The sequence below is a fragment of the Mustela nivalis genome (assembly GCF_964662115.1).
Source record: "Mustela nivalis genome assembly, chromosome: 5".
Taxonomy (NCBI): domain Eukaryota; kingdom Metazoa; phylum Chordata; class Mammalia; order Carnivora; family Mustelidae; genus Mustela; species Mustela nivalis.
In genome coordinates this window covers 68,890,350-68,917,481 of record NC_139024.1, presented here as the reverse complement: position 1 = coordinate 68,917,481, position 27,132 = coordinate 68,890,350, and the positions used below count along the sequence as shown (strand labels likewise).

Genomic DNA, 27,132 nt, shown 5'->3' with positions numbered 1-27,132 from the left:
AATAAATTAGTTATGCAAGCAACCATATTGACATTTTTACCTTCTCAGTGACCTTTCATATAACCAGATTACCCAAAATAACAGCTACCTTTGTCTATTGCAAATGACAACTAAACAAAGCTGCCGTGAGGGATTTTCTCATTCCTCCCTTAGCCTCCCCCACCAAACCAATGATCTCCAATCTTTCAAGTACAGTCAGAACTTCATTCATTCATTCATTCATTCAGCACTTACATAGCACTTTCCAGATACTATCCTGGATTTTTGAGGTGGGTCCAATGTAATCCTATTAGTCCTTAAAAGCAAAAAACTCTCTCTGACTGGAGACAAATAGACACAGAAGGAGAAATCAGGGACAAGAAGCATGAACGGGACTTGATGCACCACTGAGGGTCCCAAGATGGAAGTCGCTGCATGGTGAGTAGGACAGCCGGCCTTAGGTGGCTGACAGGGGCTCCCCATTGACAACTAGTGAGGAAACTAGAAACGCAGATCTGCACCCATGAGGAGCAGAGAGGTGCCAACTACCTGAGTGAGTTTGGAAGCAGATTCTCCTAGATATGGGAGCTTCAGGTGAGAGCTTCAGATGAGTGCTTCAGATGAGAGCTTCAGATGAGAGCTTCAAATGAGATGGGCTGGCTTCCTGAGACACAGAGCAGAGAGAGCCGTTGAGCTCCTGTGACCTGGCTAAGAAAGGTGAGATAATACATTTTCATTGCTTAAGCCACTATGTTTGTGGTAATTTTTACAACAGCAAAGAAAATTAATATAGAGGTATCATTTTAGGGTACAGCGTTTTACATTTTAATATGGTAGCCATATCATCCTCAGTTGACCAGAGTGTTTAATTAGTAGAATATTTCATTTGATAATGATTGTGCTAACCAAGTGTTCTTTGTATTGTGCAATTGAAGAGGCTTGGCTTACTCTTCCTCAGATAATGAATCCCTCCCCACCCATTTCTTGGACTCAGTCCCTGCATTATGGAATTGCTTAGAAGGGGAATTGAGTTCAGAGGAAACTCTATAGAATGGAAAAGGGAAATGTTCTTGAAATGTTGAATCAGGAATGACAGCAGAGTAAGGGAATTTAGAGCAGAGATTCTCATCCTGAGTCTGGCTTTAAACTCGGGCTTGATGACCTACTAGCTCTGTGACCTTGGGAAAGTTAGCTAACATCTCTGTGTTTGGGTTTATCTTCAAAATGTGGGTGACAAGAGTAGTACCTAGGGTTGTTCATAATTTAATGAGTTAATATATAGAGAGAGCTCTTGAAATAAGGCCTCAGAATATGCACAGATGATCTAGGGTTAGCTGTACCACGAATCTTTGTTGCAGAAGGCAAGGTGCAGTTGGAACTACACCAGATAAAGAAAAGCTCACAAAGATTTGTAACCAGAGAACTGGAAATCAAAATAACAGGGAGCTATCACTTTAAACAAATTAGACAAGCACAAATGAGAGACCTGGCTAATGCCAGTGTTGGGGAGGATGTGGAACATGGGTACCACCCTCACCACTGCTGTTGGGAGTGAGATCTGTGCAGTCATTCTGGTGAACAACCAGCTACTACTTAGTCAAGGTAAATAAACACACCCCCTATGTCTTACCTGGGGTTCTTCCAGAAACAGACCCCAAGATGAGGATTTGAAGGGAGGTGATTTATTTGAGAGATGAGTCCAGGAAACCCTGGGAGGAGAGAAGAAAAATAGGGTAGAGAAGGAAAGGCAGTCCATAAAAGGCTTGATTTCAAGCAAGTTACCACTGCCGGTTCGTGGAGCTTGACTTGGGGAGTCCAGGAGCTCGTGTAGAACGAGAGCCTCACAGTTTGGCCACCAGAGGCATTTCACTTGGTTGAGGACTGCTGAGAAAGCCCACAGGCAAGGAGATGCAGAATCTGGCAGTGGGCAGTTGAGGAGGCCTGTGTCTGTGTACATGGGAGTGCACACACAGTAGGGAGACCAAGGAGATAGGCGTATGGCACCCAGAGAGACTCATGAGGATGGCTCAGAATTCCACTCCTGAGTGTAAGCGTAAAGGAACGATTACCAACCTCCATATGAGACATGGATGTTCCTTGCAGTATTACTTGTGTTGGAAAGTTCTAGACAAGCTGAGTCACCAAATAGACACAATGTGGAGAATGGGCACAGGGAGCATTATGCAGTAGTTAAAAGTAACAGATTGGGTTGACATAACAGCTTAATGAATCTTAAAAATAAGCTGAGGTCAGAAGATAAATAGAATGAGATCTGTAACACACACACACACACACACACACCAATGAGCATTTATAGCAACACACTTAATCAAAAAAATACACGCAGCATGTTACAACCGTTTTCTACAGGGGAGCTGAGGAAATGGAACTGGCCATGAGAACAAGAGAGTAAATAAATAATTCATATAATTAATTTTTTTATAACACAAAAAAGGAACATTGTATAGATGGTGGATGATAATGTGTTGTGGACCAAGGAATATGAATATTTCAACAACCAGCCCCGGACACCCGAAAGACAGAATGTACATCAGCAATTTCTGATCATCTCCATTTCTCTGATCCAAAGTGCTTGTGTGTTGGTCTCCCGGACTCTGTCTCTTCAATGGTGAGTCCATGGCATGAGGACGGGGACCTGGGAGAGGACAACAGAGACCGCAGGACTGAGGGGAAAGGGCAGGGAATCCTTGCAGCGACAGAAGTCAGTTTGGGGTGGAGGGGTTGCCTGCATAGCCTAGCTGAGGGCTAGAACGTGAGTCAGGCTAAGCCTAAAGAAGCCAGAGGATAGGAGGGAGGCGGGTTGCCAAGGGGACGAGAGAGCCAGGAAGGAGCGGTGGGTGATAGGTGGGCAATGTGTTCACGAAGTGGAGTCCTAAGGCAGCGTCAGGTGGAAGACATCTCAAAGGCAACCTTTGCCTGCTTATATCTGCCACTGCCAGATACTGTGACAGACTGTCCTCCCTAATGAAACTGTTAGGAGTATTGGAAGTTATGTAAAATACTAAATACAGTTTGAAGGTGCTTATGTGAAAGATGGTTCTGATTCAGTCGATTTTAATATTGTCTGTATACAAAGAGTGGGCTTGAGTTCCAGAAAGGGGATACTTTTTTCACTTTAAAAAATCTGTTTGTGGGGTACCTGGGTGGCTCAGTGGGTTAAGCCTCTGCCTTCGGCTCAGGTCATGATCTGGGATTGAGGCCTTCTGCTTAGGGGAGGGCCTGCTTCCCCCTTTCTCTCTGCCTGCCTCTCTGCCTACTTGTGATCTCTCTCTCTCTCTCTGTGTCAAATAAATAAAATCTTTAAGGAAAAAAAAACTGTTCGTATAAGTCAAGGACAACTCCCTCATCTCTTGTGATCTCCAGCAATCACGGTGCAAATATTTAATAAATACGTACTATGAAGTAGACCGTTTTGCCCAGGATGCATGGGAAATTTGTGGACTTTAATTTGAAACCATAATGAATTTGAGGTATCATTCCCAATACCGTTGTGTAGATAAAGATGAAAAACATATGGTCTATCAATTCAATCTCTGTTGGAGGTACCTTATACTGTTGTAAGTCAGTGTTCTAGAAAGAAGACGAATGAAATTTCCAAAAAGGTGGGTGTTTTTTATATCACACTTTAAAAGGAGTTGAGAAATAGGGCTTTTGCTCTAAATGGTTTGACTGAGGACTTGGAAAAATTAACCGTGTTTTCAGTTGGTACAAGTGCCTTATCTTCTATCACGGCCTGCTTAGCACTCTGGAGCTGAATTCATAAAGCGTTCTGGCTGATTTGCTTAGCTAGATTGGGCGGTTAGATTATTTCTGCCTTCTTAGCCACGTGACAGTGGCTCTGATCGATTGAAATGGTCCGCTGTTGGTGGAATGCCTTCTTGTTGCCAATGCAAAGAATCCCATTTAACGGCAAATTATAAAATCTCTGAGTAGCTCCCAGCTAAAATAGTTTGTTTGTATTCTCCGTAATAAATGCTTCCTTTGGAGCAGCTGCTATTTCAGAGGCGATTGTAGGCATTTAAAAAATCTGGGTCACTCCTCATGCATTGCAGAAAGGAATATGTGATAGACTAAGGCCTAAGGACCCATCTGTAGTTATGCGGGAACTCTGCATGGTTGTAAATAAAGCTGGTGGGGGGCCCAGAGCAGCTTTCAAACCTTGACCCTCAGCCGTGAGATTGCCAAATACTGAAAAGTGCAGATGAGGAAAACAAAAAAAAAGGAAAAATGGAGTCTTTATGTAAACACATAATTAGAATGCTTATCATATTCACATTAATGATGAGGATTTTAATATTGAAAAAAGGACAGCAAAAGAATGGGGTTACATGGGAGGATCACCGAAACTCCGCCCAGAATGATATCTCTTTCCTGACCACTGGTCACTCTTAAAAGGAATAGTCTCCTTAATGTCTTTTTGGCAAAAAAAAAAAAAAAAAAAAGTCACATTGATATTTGTTAGAGCTTCTGACAGGATCTTCTGGTTGGTAAAGAATTCAAGTGGCAGAAGGTAGGAGGTTTCCTTTCTAGTTTACCAAGGTCACACAAGCACACACACACACAGATACTCCTAGTACTTTGTACTTGTAAAAATGTTTTTTAAAGTATTTTCTAAATATCTTGTGATTGAAGCATTGTTTGGTGGGGCAGTGTGGAATAATGGGTAAGAAGGCAGATGTTGGAGCTAGACTCATAGTTTTAAGTCTACCAGTTACTGACTGTGGGACCTGGGGGAAATTATCTTGCCTCTCTGTGCCTCATCTATTTATCTGTGCAAGGGGTTTTATGTTGAGGATATAAGTAGAATGTAGTTTAGGGGCACCTGGGTGGCTCAGTCTTTAAGTGTCTGCCTTTGGCTCAGGTCATGATCCCAGGGTCTTGGGATTGAGCCCCGCATCGGGCTCCCTGCTCCATGGGAAGCCTGCTTCTCCCTCTCCCACTCCCCCTGGTTGTGCTCCCTCTGTTTTTCTCTCTCTGTCAAATAATAAATAAAATCTTTTTTTTTTTTAAAGATGCTGTTTATAGTCACATTAACAATGCATACTTTAATATTTTAATATTGATAAGGTTGTCGGTGAGCAGTAGATCAGTTTACTATAGCAAGGTAACAACATCTAGCGTGTTAAAATCTTCAGTAGGTATTGGCTAAAGTGAATTCTTGCTTAGTAACGTGAAAAGAGAATTGTGCTCTCTGTATCAGAAATGTTAGTATTGCTTGCTGATTATGATCATCAGTGAGCATTGCCAAAGTCCTATCTATCATTCCATAGTTTCTAGAAGGTTATTTCCTTACCAACGTGGGTAATAACTCCAGGGGTTTCTGAGCTCTGACCCTTTGCCTCATAAGCTCACAGGCCGGGTACAACTGGGTCAGTCTGACAATGCCCTGAACTTTGATGTTCCTGACTTAGATGTGTATTCGTTTGCTAGGGCTGCCATAACAAACACCCAGATGGGTGGTTTAAGCAACAGAAACTTATTTCCTCATGGTTCTGGAGGCCAGTAGCCCAAGGTCAAGGTGTCCAGAGGGTTGGTTTCTTCTAAGGGTCTTTTCCCGTGGCTTGTAGATGGATGTCTTCTGTGTCTTCACGCGGTTTACTCTCTATATTCATCTGTCCGTGTCCTAATTTCTTCTTCTTTCGATTCTGTTGGATTAGGGCTTACCTGTATGACCTCATTTTACCTTCATGACCACTTTGAAGGCCCAAATACAGTCACGTTCTGACTTCAACACGTTAAGACTTCAACATAAGAATTTTCAGAGGAGGGAGCATGGTTCAGTTCATAACAAGGAGTTTTGCTTTCTAGCTGGAAAGTGGAAGAGAAAGATAAGGGAATTGCAGTCGCCTTCCAGACTCGGCTCAGCCTTGCCTCAAGACTTGGCATCAATCCTGTTCTCCCTGAGAGGCTTTGATAAAGTTCTAGTTCAATAGCTCAAGTGATGACTGACCTCATATCACTCTTCCTATAAGTCATTCTCTGGCTTTCTAATCCTGTGCTCATAACAATAGCAACTACCTCGTCTAGAGGGCTTACTGAGTGCCAGGCACTGCACTGCGTCTTTTACTTGTATTTTCGTTTCCTTCTTAATGAGTCTCTGAGTCCCTAGACCCAGTCTTGAGGTAGTGTTACATGTATATACTGTATAATATGTATATAGAATATTACACTCCAACTGTGTCATCAGGGCTCTGTCATTGCCTCCCTCCGTGGGTGTCTCCATTTACCAGCCAAGAGAGTTGTCTGTGTAAAACCCCAGACTAATATCCTACCCTATTCACAACAAAAATACAGTATTCCCCCCAAACTCTGAAACAGACCATTCTGGGAAGGAGTCTGTTGAGCTAGCCCTTGTCTGTGGTGGAAGAGGGTAAAGTACCATAACAGACAGGTTCACTGGGCCCACCCACATGCTAAGTTGGGCATGTGAATGTCACAAGAAGAGTAGGGTGCTGCTACCAGAAGAAAGAAGTAGGGACACCTGACAGTCCAAACCAGGAGGTGTTTACCCAAAAAGCTTGTCTACCAACACAGGTGTTTTAAAGGAAGATCTACACTGGCAACCAGGTGGGGCTCTGGTGCTCCAAAGATGGTGCTCCCCATCTTCCTCTGGCTTCAACTTTGAGCGTCATTCAGCACGTGGGAATTTCATCCCTTCCCGACAAGCTGTCTCTTTGTGGGTCATGTCATCAGATTTGTCTGGTTTCCCCCGACCACTCATTCCCTTCTTCTCATTCTTCTTTGCCAGCTTTTTCTCTCTCAGCCCCGAGCCTTCATCTTTATTTATAATCTCAAATGAATGATCTAGGTCATCGTAATCTAGCTCCAGATAATAAATAATTTAATAGTAATAATAATGATAATGGTGATCATGGTGATAGTTGTGAAAGAAGATACCTTTCTACCACTATATGTTACGTACTCTTTGAGCACTCTGCCTATATTCAATAATTTAATCTACCACAGCCCCTATGAGGTAGGTGGGTTTTTTTCTTTCATTTTCTTTATTTTTATTTTTATGGAAGTACAGTTGGCACACAACATTATATTAGTTTCAGGTGTACAATATAGTGATTCTACAGTTTTATACATTCTACAGTTTTATGCCATGATAAACATAGTTACCACCTGTCCCTATACAAAGTCATTACAATATTATTGACGAAGTTCTCCATGATGTTCATCCCCATGATTTATTTTATAATCGGAAGTATGTACCTCTTAACCCCCTTCATATGTTTCACCCATCCTCCACCCCCTTCCCTCCTGGCAACCTCCAGTTCTTCCTCTGTATTTATGAGTCTGTTTCTGTTCGTTTCCTCATTTGTTTTGCTTTTTAGATTCCACACATAAGTGAGATCATATGGCATTTGACTTTCTCTGTCTGGTTTATTTCACTTAGCGTAACACCCTCTAGGTTCACAATGCCATTGCAAATGGCAAGATACCATTCTTTTTTATGGCGGAGTGATACCCCATTATCCATCTACCACAACCTTCTTTATCAAATTCATTTGTCAATGGACACTTTGCTTCCTTATCTTGACCGTTGTAAATAATGCTGCAGTAGACAGGGGGTGCCTATATCTTTTTGAATTAGTGTTTTCATTTTCTTTGAGTAAATAAACTAACAGTGGAATTACTGGTTCATAATGCTGTTTCTATTTTTAATGTTTTGAGGAGTGAAGCAGGTAGCTTTATCCCTGCTGAATTTTGTGTCAGCTGACTGGCCATGAGATGCCCTGATCGAACATTGTTTCTGGGCATGTCTGTTAACGTGTTTCTGGGTAAGATTAGCATTTGGATTGGTGGACTCAGTAAAGCAGATGGCCCTCCCCCATGTAGCCGGGCATCATCCAATTTGTTGAGGTCTTGAATAGAACAAAAGGAGGAGAAAAGATAATTCACCCCATTTTAAATTCCTGCCTACTTGCTTGAGCTGGGACATCAGTCTTCTCCCGCCCTTGCACTAGGCTTTGCACCTATTAGCACTCTGGTTCTCTGGCCTTTGGACTTGGACTGTATTACACCCCTAGCTTCTCCTGGGGTCCCAGCTTGTAGCTGACTTTTTGTTTTCCATAATGGGAGCACAGGCCTCATAATCTCTCTCTCTGTCTCTCATCTGTGTATCTATGTATCTATCTATCTTATTGGTTCTGTTTTTCTGGACAACCCTGGATAATACAATCCCAATTTGACAAGTGAGGAAGCTAAGAGAGATTCAGTTACATGTGACCACTGGGATTCATGTGCAGATGCTCCAGCTTTTATGGTCTTAAAAGGATGTTGCAGACATGGTCAGTGGCCCTCCCACATCTCTCAGATCTTCCAGGGAAGCTTGGTCAACTTCCATGTACCAGTACCTGCAACTCTGGGTCTTAAACCATGGAATCTGGTCCACTTATGCACGGGGCAAGCCAGGAGGACATCCTTGACCAATGACTTTTGCAAATTAGCGTTGATGGGAGGATCCTCAATGCTGTGTTTTGTACTTTTACCCAGACTTTCCTGGTCACCTCTTACTTGGGTAACTGGCTGCTACTGCCTCTTTACGTGGTTACCTTCCCTTGCCTGAACCCCTTCCCATTTTCCCTGCTACTGTTTCCTGACCTTCCTAAATAATCTATTTGTAGCCAAGTTCCTGCCTTAGTGTCTGTTTCTGGCAGAACCTACACTATGAAAAGTGGCAACTGTCCATGCAGGTCACTAATCAGTGTCTCCAGTCCAGACATCTCTCCTGAGCTCCGGATTCATACACCCAACTTCCTGCTTGAATGTGCATTTATTTATTTTTTTTTAAGATTTTATTTATTTATTCGACAGAGAGAGGTCACAAGTAGGCAGAGAGGCAGGCAGAGAGAGAGAGAGGAGGAAGCAGGCTCCCCACCAAGGAGAGAGCCTGATGTGGGGCTCGATCCCAGAACCGTGGGATCATGACCTGAGCCGAAGGCAGAGGCTTTAACCCTCTGAGCCACCCAGGCACCCCTTGAATGTGCATTTAAATGCTTGCAAACAGCCCAGTCTGAACAGGGAATATTAGAGTGCTGGGGATCTTCTTAACTGTTTCTCTCCAAGTTCTCCCGAGTATATTCTTATGATGTGGAGTATAACATACAAGTCCTTGCTGTGATTTGAAGGGTCCTAGTCATCTCAGCTGCACACCTCTCTGGACCACTGTGCTCCCTGGGCTCTAGGGCATTGGTATCTTTTGGGCTGCCTAACAGGTCATGCTTATTCTCTCCAGGGGCCCTGCACTTGGCACCCCGGCCCCCCTCGCCTGGAAGTGTTATCATGCTCTCGAGGGCCCAGCTTAGGAGCCGCCTCCTCTAAGAGGCCTTCCCTGAACCCCCTCGCTGAAGGTGCTTCTCTCCTAGTTTTGCCCCAAAACATCACTCTTTTATTTTCTCCATGGTCCTTAGCACCCCCTGAGGTGTATCTGCTTATTTGTTTATATGTATGTCTTCAGGCTTCCCCATGATCAGAGCAGGAACTTGCTGTTCTGTTACTAGTCACTACCCACGAGTGATACTGGGCTGGCACAGAGTAGACAGACTGTCCACGAATACCTGTTTGCACTTACTGGAATGGGATTTTTAAACATATAACATCCAGAATTTCTGTGAATATATTTCACTTCCTATTACATTTCCTTCACTTTCAACATTGACCTGTCTTTATGGGAAATTTAATTGAAATGCTTTATGTTTTTACCTTAACTGTTTTAAAAGAGATTTGACCACCTGTTTTTTTTTTTTTAACTCTCATTTGATTTTTCTCCTGTAAGAATTCCAAAGTGTTTTTCTTATGAAAGTGCCCAAATGTGAGGACCTGAATATATATTTTTTAGTGTCACCAAACACATCTTTCTGAATTTGCCATTTTTAAAATAAGATAACCCTTGTGGTACACAAGAAATGATGCAGAATTATACAATCTATAACACTATAGAAGAATTAGACTGTAGATTTAGTGACTGTTATCCTGGATTCTCTACTTAAAATAGAACAAAATATATTAAATATGTTACAACTAAACTATAAGTTACTAGTAGCCATTATTTTCAGTAGCAAGATGTATTACTGAAGATTTCAAAGTTTAATCCATTAGTTCAGTTATAGAACTTAAACAAAGAAGGCACTGAGCACAAATCTGAAGCCCTTTATCTCATTCTGTTGCTACTTTTCTAAAGAGGACTTTGATCTTTAAAGCACATAGTAGCTTCTTCTAAACTGGACACGGTGTAGGCGATAATATGAAATAAGTCTGAAGTAATCATTATCTGTGACTCAGTTTCGAATCAAGTCAGGGTCACTTAATAAACAACAGGATACTGATATTTCAGCAGCCTTCCCTCTGCTCAGGTAAAGGATGATTTTAGCCAGACAGAGCTGGGCACATGGCAGACACACAACAGACCACAGAGATTTTGGGGTGAGAATGATAGTTTATTGCATTTACTCTAACTGAAAAGGGAAAAGGGAGAGAGAAATCCAAACAGATGGCTTAGGCCGAGACTAGATTATGTGAAAAGGCCCACAATGGGGTTGAAAACATTTTGAAAACTTGTAGTAACTACTCTTCAACTTTAGGTTATTTATAAAGTGGTTTGACAAATTGGCTTTTTGAATGCTCAAAATGGGTCAAATCTTTTACTTCCAAGAGGATGGAATACACATATTTCCCCCCATTCCTCCTGCTAAGTGCAACTAAAAGTTCTGGACATTACCTATAAAACAATCATAAGCAGACCTGAGAGGCAGAGAGAAGAAAGCAGATTTCTCAAGACCTCAGATGGAGTGGGGAGTCTAGATTCCCAGTCTTATTAGGCTGTAACATCCCACCCCCCACCAAGCCAAGATGGTGTCAGAAAATGCTGATTAGGGCAGCAAAACTGGGTGGTAGCAAGAACCACTCGTCCCCCGGTATCTGTGAAGACCACGTGGAGAGCCCAGTCTTCCACCCCAAACCAGCAGTGAAGAGGCGTCCCATGCTCTCCCTGCTAGAATGATGGCAGAGGAGGCCTATGAAGAGATGGGCCTTTTCTACCGCCCAGCGATGACAGGACCACCCCTTTCCCCATACAGTAAAGCCACCCGAGGAGCAATAACAAGGCACTCTGACCCTGCCAGCTAGGGGAAGTACTAGTGGAGACCTAGGGAGCAGCTGGATCTCTTAGCACTGGCCAGAAGTGAAGAGACTCCTCAGGTGTCAGTGGAGGCCAAACAGAAAACTTGGACCTTTCCTCCCATCTGGCAGGAACAGGAGGGTACCTCCCTTTCCCATGCTGGAGTGGTGTCCTATGAAGGCCAGGTAAAGCAGAAAGTTTATGTAGGATCTGGAGTCTCGTAACAGGGGAGATAAATGCATATTAATACTTTAAATTAATATTCACACATTATACCAAGCACTAGGAAGATCTCAAACTTAATGAAAAAAGACAACAGATGCTGTATTAGTTTGGTACTGCTGTCAGGACAAAATGTCAGAGAGTGGGTGGCTCACACAACCAAAATTCATTTTTCAAAGCTCTGAAGACTGGTACTTGGCAGATTTGGGTTTCCCTGAGGCCTCTCTTCTTGGCCTGTAGGTGGATACCTTCTCATTGTGTCCCCATACAGTCTTTCCTCTATGCCTGTCCATCCCTGCTAGCTCTCCCGGTTCTTATAAGGACACCATATACCGGACTAGGACCCATCCTATTGGTCTTGTTTTGACTTAATCACTACTGGTTTGAAGGCTCCATGTCTAAATAGTCACATAATTCAGGGCCCACTCATATGACCCTATTTAACCTCAATTACCTCCTGAAAGGTTCTATTTCCAAATACGGTTACGTTCTGAGGTTTTGGAGGTTGGGACTTCAATACATGAATTTGAGGGGGACACAATTCACCCCGTAACAAGTGCCAACATCAAGATGTCATAAATTTTAGAATTATTGGCAAAAATTAAAATGTAGCCTCATAAAAATGCTTCAGTGAGAAATTATGAACACACTTGAAACAACTGAAAAAAAAAAAAATAAAGTCTCAGCAAAGATATAAAAAGCTCAGCAGAACATGAGAAGGTATAAAGAAGAACCAGCTGGCAATGATAGAACTGTGAAATATAATCAACAAAACAAAAAACTCAGCGGATGAGTTCATCAGCAGAATGGAGGGGGCAGTGGAAAGAATCTTACAAACTGGAAGACAGAACAATAGAAATTACCTAATCTGAACAACAGAGGAGAAAAAGCTTGAAAAAAAAAAAAAAAAAACCAAAAATATCCCGCAGGGACCTGTGGGACTCGAACAGAAGACTTAACATTTGTTACCCTGGAAGTCTGGAAGAAGAGGAGAAAGGGGGGCGGGGTCAGAAAAGTACGAAGAGAAATAATGGTGGAAAGGTCCCCAAATTTGGCCAAAGACATAAATCCATCAATTCCAGAAGCTGAGTAAACTTCAGACAGGCCAAAGAAATCCCCACCAAGTCACAGTCAGACTTCTGAATGTACCACAGTTAGGAAATGGTGGACTGTGCCCTTTTGTACACTTTGTAGGAGGGCGGCAATGTAGTGTTTAGAAAACGTGTAAACAAAGGTCAGAGGGACTTGCGTTTGAACCCGGGATCTGCTCCAGCAACATATTCATTCTGGAGCAAATCTCCTCAAATTTCAGATTTCTCATTGAAAAAATGGAATAATAACATGCCTCCCCCAGCCCCAGGGAACATTGTCTAGATTTATTTTTATTATTTTTTTATTTTTTAAAGATTTATTTATTTATTTGACAGAGAGAGATCACAAGTAGGCAGAGAGGCAGGCAGAGAGAGAGAGGAGGAAGCAGGCTCCCCGCTGAGCAGAGAGCCTGATGCGGGGCTCCATCCCAGGACCCTGGGATCATGACCTGAGCCGAAGGCAGAGGCTCAACCCACTGAGCCACCCAGGCACCCCTATTGTCTAGATTTAATGAGAAAATACATGTAAAGCCCTTAGCACACAGCAAGTGCTCAGATGTTATTGTCTGTCCTCTTCCATACCCCTGACCTCTCTCAACCAATGAGAAGCCGTGAGCACTAAAGACCTGGAATGCAAAAACTTCTGGACTAGATTAGCGGAGTTTGGCCCCGAACTACAGAAGATCCATTATGTTTTCTAATTTCCTTGCACTTAAAATGTGTTATTTTCCCTTCGGTTGCTTTTTCAGCAGATTTTTTTTTTTCTTTCTTTCTAGGGAGATAGTTTTAGCATCACGCTTAAGAAGCTAAGTTCTGGAGTTAGGCAGTGTAGGTCTAGATCCTTGGTCCACAATTAGATGGCAATTTACTTGGGTTCCTTGAGGCTCATTTTCCTCATTCGTGCCATCCTATAACCCCATTAGGGTTGCTCTCCTGTTGGATGATTTATTGTATGTAAAGAGCCTAGCCTTTAAAAAGAACTCAGCAAGAACCATAGCTGTTTGTTGGACATAGATGTATGAATTACCTTGTTGTGTGGGGGAGGTTCCTAGGAGCTCCCTCTTCTTAAGAAAATTCTCCTTGGTCTCTGATCCTCCAGCAGAATTTGCTGCTCTCAAATCTTGCCTTCCCCACTTTCTACCCCACACTCTTCCATTGGTACAGGGGTCTTCCTTAATGTCCTGACAGGCAGGACTCCTGGAGTATTAGTTCAAATTGAATTGGGTAGACTTACAGTGTATTTAGGGTTCTCCAGAGAAACAGAACCAATAGTTGTGTATGTGTGTGTCTCTCTCACGGCACTTCACATATGTATACACACATTATATATATGCACATTGTATTTATAAATTATATATAAAATACATTTTTTTACATATATATGAGAAGTAGAGAGAAGGAGATCGGAGGGAGATTTATTTTCGGGAACTGGCTTGTGCTATTGTGGGAGCTGGCACGTCTGCAATCTGTAAAGCAAGCCAGCAGTTTGGAAATTCAAAGACTTGGGATTGCAGTCTCGAGTCTAAAATCTACAGGCTGGAAACTCAGTCAGGGTTTCTAAGCAATTCTTCCAAACCCATAAACTCCCTGGGGGCATAGTAAATTGCCCCAAATTGGAATATTAATATTAGAGATTCACTTCCATGAATAGCATAGCATCGTCTACTATTATCTTTTAGAAGCTTAGCCATCTAGCTCTGTTGACCTCACTTGAAGGGTCGGTGGGCTGGCCTGGTGTGACCGTGGGGCCCACAGGGCGTGGCAGATACAGAGCAAGATTCCTCGGTGTGTGATTTTCTTTTTCCTCACATAAATGCATTGTCCACTTCAGTTCTGATGGAGCCAATTTTCATCTCTCCGGGTATTCAAGGAGGGAATTGGGGAGCCTGAAGTGAAGGCATATTTAAATGGATTTGGAGATGATTTAAGGTTGTTGATAGATCAGTATCCTGGGCAGCTCCCAGGCTAACATGGTGGCAGTCTGACTCTGTTATAATATACTAGGTGGGCAAGTCTGGCTAAAATCCAGGGGGAAAGGTGACCATTGCCTGAGGGGTTGCTGTGCAGTCCTCTCCTCTGAGGAGGAGTACCTCTGAACTCGAGTCATATCTGATCCCTTTCACACACATCCGGGCACCTGGCCTGGGCAGAGGGAAAGGCTTTTCCCTCCTTTCAGGAGACTCTGAGAACAATACTTTATGTTTTCCTCTTAGATACAGAAAAAACCTTTAACAAATCTGCGTTAAGTAATTTTAGTGCAAATTGACCCATTGACAAAAACTTATAAGAAAACCAAATCATAAAATCATATAAATGGATCAATTTTTATGTGGCACACATCAGAGCGTTTTCATCGTTAATTAATAGACGTGGGAGCATGTCAGAGTCACCTAATCTATTCTCTTTGTTCTTGGATGATGAAGCCAAGCCTAGAAAGGTACTGTGTTTGCCAATTAATTCATTAATTGCTAGACAGTGGCCAAATCAAGACAAAAACCAAGCATCATGGCTTCCTGCCCAGGACTCCTTCTACTACATGCAACGTGAAATTATTCTTCAATACTTTTAGCTTGTTTCTTTATTCCTGTAAGAATTCCCTTTATAAAAATTCAGTCTTGCTTCAAATTATAACTGTTGATGGAGGGCAGGAACGTACCAACAAAACTCAGATACTTGTATTTGTACATCACTGCCTTTCTCCATATGTTTTTATCCTTGCGGTGGTCTGGGAGCTCCCACAAGATCCCTCCACCCTGTTAGTGCCCACTGAGCCTCTGCAGCCCCATCCCCAAACTCACTCACCCAACCAAGTCTCAACCTTGTGCCAAGCAATATGCCTAGTACTGGGACCACAGAGACAAATAAGAAATGATTTTCCCTGAAGGGGGTTTCATTTAGCTGGAGAAAAGCACAGGCAATCAGACACAATACAAAGATGAGGCAGTAAGTGCTGGAATCGAAGGCCCTGGACTCTCAGTGAAACACCCGTAGCTTCAAGAGTTCAAGAGTCTCTTGAAAAGGTACCATTTGAAATAGTCTGTGAGAATGAGAGGAGTTTATCAGGCAATGGAGGGAGAGGCTGCAAAGGATGTGGAAGGGCCCGCTGGGGAAGTGTGCAGGGCGTGATGGGTTGGGAGAGGAGAGGAAGGTGAGGTGGGAGAAGAGGGTGGAGAGGGAGACTGGGGTCAGCTCAGGAGGGATCTGAGGTCAGGTGCTGAGAAGTGTTTCCGCCATGGAGGATTTCACCACAACACCACAAAGGTTAAAATACGTGTAATACAATGTCCCATCACAGAGATTTTCAAAAACAGAGAATGGGGTTTGACATAGATGTATTCTTCTGAGAGGGAATGCTGGTCTTCATTTACCTGACACAGGAACCAGAGGCACTGTTCCTGACATGGTGTGTGTTGTAAGTATCACATGGGGTGTATGAAAGCGCTTGGTAAATTGTGCCGCAAGGTGTAGAGGTGAAATCATTTTTCATGTCACATGATGATAACGTCAGATGGTAAAACTCTTGTCAAGGCGAATGCTGGGCGGACAGCTCACTTCTGAGCCTCAGGGCCATCCCGAGATTGAACCTTGAGGGTATTTCCAGCAGATTCTGCAGCATACACTTTAACACCGAGGCCTCTCTCAAAATTGCCTTCTCGAAATTGCATACTCCTCTTCTACCCTTGGCTTTTGATGAGGGTCCCCACAAGAAGCAGCATCGAAACCCTCCTCAAGAACTTTGGTCATTAAATATCTCACTGTTGTCCATGAGTCAATTAATTAATTCATTATCCTACATCATGATCATAATTATTAAAGAATGAATGAATGAATGAATGCCAACTAAAGAAAATAAGAGAGGGTGCCCAGGAAGATTTCTATACTAGAATGTTCCCTCAAGTATTATTTATAATAAGAAAAAAAAATCAGAAACGACTTTGAATTCTCTCGAAGGTGGGGAGAAGCAAATAAACTGTGGTCTGCCTCCAGGGTGCAGTATTTTGTAACCATCAAAAATGATTTGAAAAAGTGTTCATAATACTAAGTGAAAAAAATTGTAGGGCATACCATTTGCTCCCTATTTGGGGATGAAAAAAAATAGTAGTCCTGCCCCAAAATGACTGAAAATAATAGATCAAATTGTAATACTCAGTTTTTGATGCATGAAATTATTATGAATATTTCTTTCTTTCTTTTTTTTTTTAAGATTTGATTTATTTATTTGAAAGAGAACGCGCATGTGCATGTGTGAGAGAACACAATTTGCAGGAGGTGGGGCAGAGGGAGAGGGAAAGGGAGAAGCAAATTACCACTGAGTAGAGAGCCCGGACTGTGGGTTCAATCTTAGGACCCTGAGATCATGACCTGAGCCAAAGGCAGATGCTTAAGCTTAACCGACTAAGCCACACCGTGGCTTTTTAAACAGAAACTCTTTTCTTTTTAAACAGATTTCCAAAATTAAAAGAATTGCTACTTAATTCAATAGTGAGGAAAAACTAATGTTAAAAAAAAAAGATTTATATTAAGTAATCTTGTGCTAAGAAATTATTATCCTATGGCTTATGCTTTTATATTTTTGAAGGAATCTCTGGTCCAACTATTAGTACCAGTCTGAGAGATTTTATTCTAATAACTAGAAGTTTCTGAGTTCCTCAACCTCCTTTTCTCTGAGAGAGATGGAAAACCACTTTACTTTCTCACCAGTCTATTTTTAATTGCTTTGTTAATAAAAAAAAAAAAAAGTAACTTTATTTCAAAAACATTTCCATCTGGCCAACCAAAATATTCTGAGTGATATAAAGCAAACATGCTAAGGACACAAAAGAAGTTTAAAGACTTATTTCTGTACAGAAACAGCTTATGATTTATGTGGGAGGACGAGACAAATGCAGCGAACAACTAAGACATAAGAATCATAGTGATTTCATAAGAGTAACAGTGATTTTCCAAGATTAGACCATCATTTTGGTTTGATAGATGAAGATAAAGAAGCTAAGAGACAGTGGGTTTTCTAATGCCACACAAAGATCCAGGAATCCTGGTTCCACTGCACTGGAAAAATGCAGGATAATACTTGAAATCCAAGAGGAAACCAAGGTCAGCAGCCTCTATGAGAGAGTTAAAGAAAGAAGGGATTGGGGGTGGGAGGTAGTTAATAACCATCCCCTGGGCTTTGACTTCTTAAACAGGCATTGGGGCTATGGGCCTTCAACCACTGAGACTATCTCATTGACGATATCCTGTTGAGTAGATGGGCAGTTGTCTTCCCTTATCCATGGGGGATACATTCCAAGACTCCCAGAGGATGCCTGACACTGCAGATAGTACCAAACACTGTTGTGTTTTTTTCTGATACATATATACCTATGCTAAAGTTTAATTTATAAATTAAGCACAGGAAGAGTTTAACAGTAGCTCATAATAAATAGAACAATTATAACAATACACTATAATGGAAGTTAAGTCAATGTAGGTTCTCTCTCAAAATATCTTATCGTACTGTTCTCACCCTTCCTCTTCTTGTGAAGTTGTAAGATGATAAAATGCCTACAAGAAGAGAAGTGATGATCTAGGCATTGTTAAGTAGTATTAGGATACTGCTGACCTTATGACAATAAGTCTTCCATTGACCATGGGTATCTGAAAGTGGAAAATGAAATCATGGATGGAGGGGCCTACTGTGTTTCTATGGCATCACACACTAGACTTCTGATGTGTTTCACTTTCACAGAGATAAAAATCAAATGTTCAGTTGGGCTGCAAATTAGGATGCTTTTAATCGCAAATGACAGAAACTCAACTCAAACCATAACAAAATAAATAAATTAGAGGTAGAGGAGTAATTTATTGAAACATAACCTGGATGTAGTAGTCTTTAAGATTGGCCAAGTTTCGAGTTCAGATATTGTTAAGGCTCTTGTTCACCCTTTCTTTCTTTTCTCCTCTCCTCTCCCACTCTTTCTTTCTTTCTTTCTTTCTTTCTTTCTTTCTTTCTTTCTTTCTTTCTTTCTTTCTTTCTTTCTTTCTTTCTTTCTATCTCTTTTATGTATTCATTTGCCAGGGAGAGAGAGAGCACAAGCAAGGGGAGCAGAGGCAGAGTGAGAAGGAGAAGCAGGCTCCCTGCTGAGCAGGGAGTCCAATGTGGACCTCAATCCCAGGACCCTGGGATAATGACCTGAGCCGAAGGCAGCCACTTAACCAACTGAGCCACCCAGGCATCCCTTGTTCACTCTTTCTATTTCACTTTGTCTCTGCTTTCATTCATTCCTTAGGCAGGTGTTCCTCAGATCATTGGCAAGATGGCTGCCAGAAATCAAGGTTCACACATACTGTTGAGGAACGCCCTGAAGATGTTTCCCTCGAAAGCTCTAGCAGAAAAGTCCTTGGGAAGACACTTATTCCCCAGGCTTTGTCATGTGTCTGTCCCTAAGCCCATCACTGTTATAAGGGGATCTGGTTTGTTAGAGATTCAGTCCCATCCTAACCACCGGACTATCACTCTCCTTAGTGAAGAGGTATCCTGTTAATAGTTGACGTGTTGGCAGAAGGGGAGGGATTGCCCATCACATGTCCACTGTGGAAGGTGGTGTCAATGATCTGAGTATTAACTGTGTAATGTATATGACAAATACAGAGGGAGAGCAAGGAATAATAATGGGATTACTAGTGTAGTTTTCCCAGAGAAGATAGGTGATGACACATGCTAGGATAATATACAATTCTGTTCATAATAGACTAAATCAAGCCTAATTGGAAAGTAAATCTCCTCTTAAGAACACTCACACTATACTCACAGAGAAAAATATGTTTTTATGACATAGGCTTTTAGGAGTAATTGCAGTGACTAGAGCAGTCCAACCTGCAGCTCTTAGGAATCAGATTATGCTTTTGAACAAACATTTAGTCTGGAGTCTAAAAGGTAGAATGGAAATAGCAATATCTCTTTAGGTAATGACTTCAGAGATTAATCACTCATATAGCTAATAGAGCTGTTCATTAGGCAGCCTAATTTCTGAAAACAATGGAGGAAGAGAACCCCAGCATTACCCGAATGCGAGAGTGAACTCTCCTCACCAGTGTGGTGGGTGCAGCGTTTATCACAACAATAATTCCTCCTGACATTTGTCTTCTGATTTATACTGCCATATATTACTCAGTTGATCTTTATAACATTCCCGGGAAACAGGCACTACTGTAATCACCAACATTGTATAGATAAGAAAACCGAGGCATAAAGAGATCACAGAATTAATGAGAGGTGGACTCTGCTTCTCCCACCGTGTTTTTCCATAGCTCTTACGTGAGGAGAGCATGTTTGCTGACAGAGAATGGAGTTTGAATCTTGCCTCCACCACCCACTACCTCTGTTACTGTGCCCTTTTGGCCCTCATTGTCTCAGTTGTAAAGGAGTGATAATCATTATCTAATACAATGGTATAATGCTGAAGACTGTCTCTTTCCTTAGGTTCTCCTATGGGGTCCCTCCCCTGCTCTCCAGACACCATTCAGCTTAGCCTCGAGGTTGGAGCAGGGAAGAAGGAAGGGTTACTGCCTATTTCCTGGGCCACGAGCCTGAGCCTCGTAAAAGAACCTACCCACAGGACAGGGAAGTAAAAATGCAGCCAGAAGCTTCTGGCCCGAGGGGTAAAAACAGTGAATGAAAGGGGAGGAAAAGGGCACCTTCTTCCTTTCACCTTCTCAGGAATGAATTCAAGGGGAAGGAATGTGGGTGGACCCAACAGAAGGTCTTCTGGCTCCATTTGTATTCATATGGGAAGGCAGGTCCTACTCGGTCCCTCATCTCACCCGGGTCTGTCCTGAGTAGCTTTATCAAAATCTTGCTGCATGGCGGCCTCATTAAGCAGAACAATGGACCTAATTTAACAACCCTGAGTGGCCCTGGCAGGGTGAGCCCTGGCTGGGAATTTGCTAGTGTCCCCAAAACTGAGAGCTCCAGATGAACAGAAGGTACCCAGAAGATATAGGGAGTCCGAGTTGGAGATTTTGATTTGAAAATACTAAGTCTGACTGAATGCTTTTACTTTTCCCTGTGAAAATACATTTCTGTTTTTATAGTGAATTTAGCAACTAAGGTTTTCTTTCACAAATGTACTTTGAGGCCATTATCTCTTCATTCTGAAAGCAAGGCATTTCGTAATGTCCTTCAGAAGTATTAATTAGCATGGAGCAAATACTAGGTTATAAGGCAGAATAAAGCTTCATGTTTTTAAGAGAAATACTGCATCTCATTTAATATTGCGACCTCATTTAAACGTGAAATTAAAAAAAAAAAAAAAACTCATAGAAACAGAGAACAGATTGGTGGTTGCCAAAGGCAGGGAAGGGGGTGGGCAGGCAGGTGGTGGGTGGGTGAAATGGTTGGAAGTGGTCAAAAGGTACCAACTTCCAGTTATAAGATAAGTAAGTCCTGGAGATACAACATTCAACAAAGAGTCTAGAGTTAACAATACTGTGTTTATATTAGGAAGTTGTTAAGAGAGTAGATTTTGAAAGTTCTCATTACAGGGGAAGAAAGTGTGTAGCTATGTGTGGTGACGGATGGTGGCTATACTTAGGTACTGTGGTGGTCATTCTGCAGTTTATACACACATCAAATCATTACATTCTATACCTTCAACTATCACAATAGGTCAATTACATCTCTGTGAAACTGGAATAGCCGAATACGTGTTTTTACAACCAGCTTTCGTGTTTATTTGCTTGTGGACGACGAAGGGCTGTTGTTTCAAATGAAACCCAGTCATCCTGCCACTACCGCATGCTCCTGTGGCTCTGTGGTTCGCTCTGAGGGCTGATGCACCCAGGTCCTGGAGGGCATGGTCTTCGGGGACTTTCAGAGTCACTGGCACAAAGATTCAGACCATTACCAGCAGCATTAATCTTGACACACCATGTAAGCATCGTGTGTATTTCTTTGCAGACGTCCTCTTAACACAGGGTGGTCTCTGTCAGACATGGTCATTCACAGAAACAGAACACTCTCCTTCTTTTGGACATCTCTCTCCTCTTGCTACATGTTGAGGGAGGGCAGAGTTTCTCAACCTTTTATGATGGCCATTTGTGCCAGATGATCTTTCCTTGTAAGGAGCTTGTCTATACGTGGTGGGATGTTTAATAACATCGCTGGCCATACTCACTAGATACTTACTGGCAACAAAGTATCTCCAGACATGGCCAAATGTCCCCTGGCTTGGGTTGGGTGGGTGGGGGAAAAAATCCCTTCTAGTCAAGAATCGTGATGTACAGGGTGACCCTTGCAGGCTCTTGGTCTACATGTAGTTCACTGGCTATCATCTCTGCTGGGGGACCCACCGGGGTTAAGTGGGCAAGTGGGTAGCTCCCTAGCATATAGCAAAATCTATATTTGCTTCATTTTCTGCAGAATTTAGTTAATTCTTAGTAAAATTACTGTGATAATCAGGAACTTTCTTTTTACCTCAGTTAGCCTGAAAACATGACCCCATCTATGCTTGTTAATGTGCACCATGACATAAATAAGTTTAGGGAAATGCTATGATAGCAATTTAGAAGGATGTTCCTAAAAACAGAGGAGCTGAAACCCTCAGGGGTTTCTCCACACGCTTCTAGTGGACCACTTGCTTATGAGAAGAAGGAAAATCATTGCCTAGTTCCTCCTCTGTCAGCTGGAGGGCTTCATTATTTCCTGATTAAAATCCCCAAAGATGGGGACTCCTACCCAGAAATGACATTTTGGTTATGCGACTGAATCCCCCCCTCCTCCCAGAATCAATGGAGGGAAATGAATGGAGGCCATCTCCATCTGCTGTATTCTTTTCCCCCTCGAAAATCCATGTGCTTGACCCAACTAATTAAAAGTGAGAACTAAAACAAACAGCTGGATTCATTTAATACGGTGCCTTTTCCTTTCAACTTGAAATAAACTTTTCAGCAGATTGCCTTTGTGGCAGTTGAAGGCCAACATAAATTTAAGCAGCGGGTCGCTTGCCTTTAAGAGTCCAGGACTCCCTGGCTCTTCGGCCAACAAAGCCTTGGCTGGGGGTTGGCAGGCAGCCTCGAGGCACCAGGCTGTCAGCTTCTCACGCAGAAGTGGGGGCATCTGCTCTAGGGGAAGATGTGCCCACTTCAAATACGACCTGGCAGGGGGACCCTGATGATAGGCTCACAAGTCGTCAACCGATATCATAGCCTGCTATTCAACAGGGTCCCCTGCCCAGGTCCCGGTCGATTCTCTCTGTGGCATCCCTCCCGCTCAGGCGGTGGAAGATTGCTAATGTTCCAAAGAGGGAAAAAGCGACAGCATGCTGTGAAAATCTCTGTTGACTGTGCGAAAGTAGTGTTTGTCCTCATTTCTCCAGCTTCAGCTTTTGTTCACGCTTGTCATTTCTCAGAGGGAACGGAGGCTGCTGATTACCAGAGGATTTTTTGCTCTGCATTGAATGCAGGTCTGCTGGGGGCATATGTATCGGTACCCACCAACAAAGGGGGATGAGACAGTACGGATGGGCAAGGTCAGTTTCATTTGTTAACTCATTCAACAAATACGTGCACTGAGTATCAATTACATGCCATACTCTGCTGTGTGCAGGAGACACAACAGCAAACAGACTTCGTTGGGCTCATCTACATTATTTAGATAATCATTCAGGAAAGGAGGGGGTGGGAATGGAACCGTGGGAGGACTTGTTAGGGGTTTGGCCAGAGCGGGGCTCAGATTACGGAAGTTCACGTTGAGCGTTAGGCCTTTGTCTATGAGCATTGAGCATATCACCGATGGGTGGACTAGGTGTGTGATACAACCAATTTGTTTTAGATCGCTCTGCGCTTATGAACCGAAACCGAGGTCAACTTCACCACGTGGTATTGGGCACATATTTGAATGCAGAAGGTATTCTCATCAGTGCTTTAGTTAATTTACCTGTCTGGAGTTGAGAAAGTATGGCAAAAAATGCCCTTTAAAAAATAAAAATCAGGGTGCCTGGGTGGCTCAGTGGGTTAAGCTGCTGCCTTCGGCTCAGGTCATGATCTCAGGGTCCTGGAATCGAGTCCCATATTGGGCTCTCTGCTCAGATTTTATTTAAAATAAAATCTTTTAAATAAATAAATAAAAATAAAAATCAGAAATGCTGACAGCCAATAAGTGGAGTTCTCTTCTTAATCTCAGCAGAGGAGTGAATTCAAGTTGTTAACTCAGATTCAGGAAATTGCTTGGATCTTGGCTTAATCACAACTAAACACACAAGCTAATGAAGTTGTTTCGTGGGCTGTAGAGGGTGGAGGAGTGCCCTCCCAGCATTCATGTCTTCCCAACATTTTGGAATGTGACCTTATTGGAAATAGGATCTTTGTAGATGTAATTAACAAGGATCTTCAGAGAAAATCATCCTGGGTTTAAGGTGGGCCTTAAATCCAGGGATTGGGATCTTTTAACAGAAAGGAAGGGAGAGTCGAACACAGAGACACAGACCGAAGGGTACTAAAGACAGAGGCAGGACACCTGGGTGGCTCAGTGGGTTAAGCCTCTGCCTTCGGCTCAGGTCATGATCCCAGGGTCCTGGGATCGAGCCCCACATCGGGCTCTCTGCTCAGCGGGGAGCCTGCTTCCCCCCCTCTCTCTGCCTGCCTCTCTGTGTGCTTGTGATCTCTCTCTCTCTGTCAAATGTGAATAAATAAAATCTTAAAAAAAAAAAAAAGACAGAGGCAGAGATTATGTTGCCACAAGCCAGGGAACACCAAAAGGTACCAGAAGCTGAAGGAGCTAAGGAAAGAGCTTCTTTTAGGAGGGGAGGCCTACCAAAACTTTGATTTCAAACTTCTGGACTCCAGAACTGTGAGCGAAAACATTTCTGCTGTTTTAAGCCACCGAGTCTGTGGTAATTTGTTGTGACAGCCTTAGGAAATTAATACATGGGCGCTTACAGGCTTCCCACCCTCCCAAATCACACAGTAATGATTGAAGAATTATAAGCTGGCCCTGCCACATGATAAAATTGCTTTGTTGCACCAATTTTTGCACTTGTTTTCTTGTCTCATTTTTCAAAAAATGTAAACCAATGGGAAATTTCTCATGGTTCTTATTACCTGCTTTCGCAGCCTAAAAAAAAACAGATTTTAATCTATTATAATCGATTCTTTAAAAAAAATAACTTGTTTATTCGTTGTAAACTTAAGTTATGGACAACTTTTGGTTCAAATTAGCACAGGGTAAATTAAAATAAATTGCATTGCATTAACCGACATGAATGTTTTTCTGAAAGCTTGGTTATACTGATGTAAATCTTAGTAAAGAACAAAAGCACAATGAGTGAAAACAACAAAGGTCATTTGGGCTACCGTGGGAAGAACAGACTGAAAGGAGCCAGGACTGGAGAGGTAGCCCTTCACTGGAAGGGGCAGAAGTTTTCATGGTGTGCAGGTTAGGGGATGGGGGATTCTGGTTCCGTGTGCATGGAGAACCCCAGGTAGGGAGGCATGGGTCCTGAATACTGAGTCCTCAACCCGTCTGTGTATGTGAACAAGATCCTCACAGCCAGGGCCTGGAGGGAGCAGGGCTGCCCCATGTAAATGCACCAATGGGCTGGGACAGAGAGCTACCTCACGGGATCACGGTAGCCTGGAGACCAGAAAGTCTTTTTTGAGTTTTGTCAAACATTGTGTGAAGAGGGGTCTTGTGACAATGACAGATCTCAGGCACCATCCTCTAGGCTCAAGGGCCAATTTAGTTTAGAAAAAGAAAGCAAAATGATTGGCACATATCCAACATTATAGAGCAAAATCATCCCTGCTACCCCAAGTTTCTTTGCAAAATTTACACTTTTTTGGATGAGGTTCTGCATGAACTTTGTAGCACAGATGCACCTATAAGAGGATCCAAATCACACTTTGAGCCTCTGCGACATTGTCTATTTTGCTCCAGTCAGAAATACTTCTGTTTTTGTTTTTGTTTTCCAGGTGCACATGACAGAATTCCTTCTGCTTGTCCTCACTTCACTTTCTCTGGGCTCCCTGGTGCTTTGTTGTAAATCTGCCGTGCCTCCAGATGGCCAGTTCCCTCAGAGCAAGTTGTAACATTGCTGATCACTGTCCTGGCAGTCACCTTTCTAAACCTGGAGTCTGCTAACAAGTTAAATCTGCACCGCCTAAACGCCCAGATGCCTGTCGTCACACGGCACACCCCAGAAGGGTACACCAGCAACCAGCAGCATCGCGTCTGGAGCCATCTGGCCGGAGACGAGGGCAAAATGGATGTCTTGTTTCACTCTGTCTCTTTTTGAATATTTAAAACGTTTCAATATATTTCTATTGCTATTACTCCAGAAAAAAAAATTAAGCAAATAAAACTACCATTTAAGTGCAGAAATTAATTCCATGCTTCAATCAGGTGTTCCAAATTCTTGTAACTTTTCCATAAAGCATCACTTCCCAACCGTTGTATATACCTCCATTGCTTTAGTCCTTACAGCAACGGCATATGGTGAGTGTTATTTCTACTCTGGGTTTACAGATGAGGAAACTGAGGTACACAAAGATCACTTCACTTGCCGAAGGCTGCAGAGCTATTACGACAAGATGAGAGCTTGGAGGATGGCATCTAGACCCCACGTTTCCAGCCTGTGCACTGCCTTGCCCATGAGTGCTGTGGGTAGCATGCCCTCCTCCGGTGGCTTTCCTTTCTCCCTCCATTCCATCCTTGGGAATGTCTCCATAAGCCTGGTGGAGTGTATTTTACCGGAGGGACCATGGGTCTTCTTGAGAAAGATCACACAGTAGGGGAAGAAAGAACCAAGCCAGATCAAGGACAGCTTGACATCTCTCTCATCTGTCCTCCAGGCCAGTTCCTGCGGCACCAAGGCTGAGACCTAGGGTGAGCAGGGAGAAGGGTTGTGTGAGAAAAAGCACCAGTTGCAGGAGATGGTGACAGGTTAGGGAGATGGTGCCCTCAAGACAGGAGTCTCCCTGCTCGGCGCTGGCCCCGATTGCTTTGACTGGGGTGGGGTGGGCACCCACAGAGGAGCTGTGGTTGCGACTTTTCCTGTCAACAGTGACAAGCCCCTTCGCTGTTATGAAGTGGGACAGGCAGGAGGAAGGTGACAACTGTCATTGCTTAGAGAATTCAGCTTGGGAAACATATGAGATACTCCTGGAACCTTCTGGAAATATTTGGAAGGAATTCCAGGAGGACTGAAATGACTGCAGAACAAGCCGCCATGCAATCAGGAAAACTCTCTTTTGGGTCTAATCTTTTTTTTTTTTTTTTTTAAGATTTTATTTATTAGAGAGAGATCACAAGTAGACAGAGAGACAGGCAGAGAGAGAGAGAGAGAGAGAGAGAGAGAAAAGCAGGCTCCCTGCGGAGCAGAGAGCCCGATGCGGAACTCGATCCCAGGACCCTGAGATCATGACCCGAGCCGAAGGCAGCGGCTTAACCCACTGAGCCACCCAGGCGCCCTCTTTGGGGTCTAATCTTATTACCAAGCTGGTGTGGCCTGATTTACAGAGGTTCAATAGTCTGCATTGTCTAGTGTCTGCATATGAACCACGAGGAGGCCTTTTTCAAGGATCTGAAAGTTCAAATGCAAAATTCGCGCAGGGCCTTGGAAGAGGGTGTGGCCAATGGGTTTCCCGGGTTTTCGACCCTTCTCTTCTTTTGGGAGGTGGGATGGGAAGAGTCAATAATACCCACATCTATCACACGTG

At 43.0% G+C, this 27,132-nt stretch overlaps 1 long non-coding RNA gene across 1 annotated transcript; it reads left to right on the top strand.

Moving 5' to 3' along the window:
- Positions 1-1,474: 1,474 nt before the first annotated feature.
- On the top strand, positions 1,475-25,799 carry LOC309865484. The gene is made up of 3 exons (XR_014312130.1): positions 1,475-1,581; positions 2,435-2,608; positions 25,387-25,799. It is a non-coding gene; the product is annotated as an uncharacterized lncRNA (long non-coding RNA).
- The last annotated feature ends 1,333 nt before the right edge of the window (positions 25,800-27,132 follow it).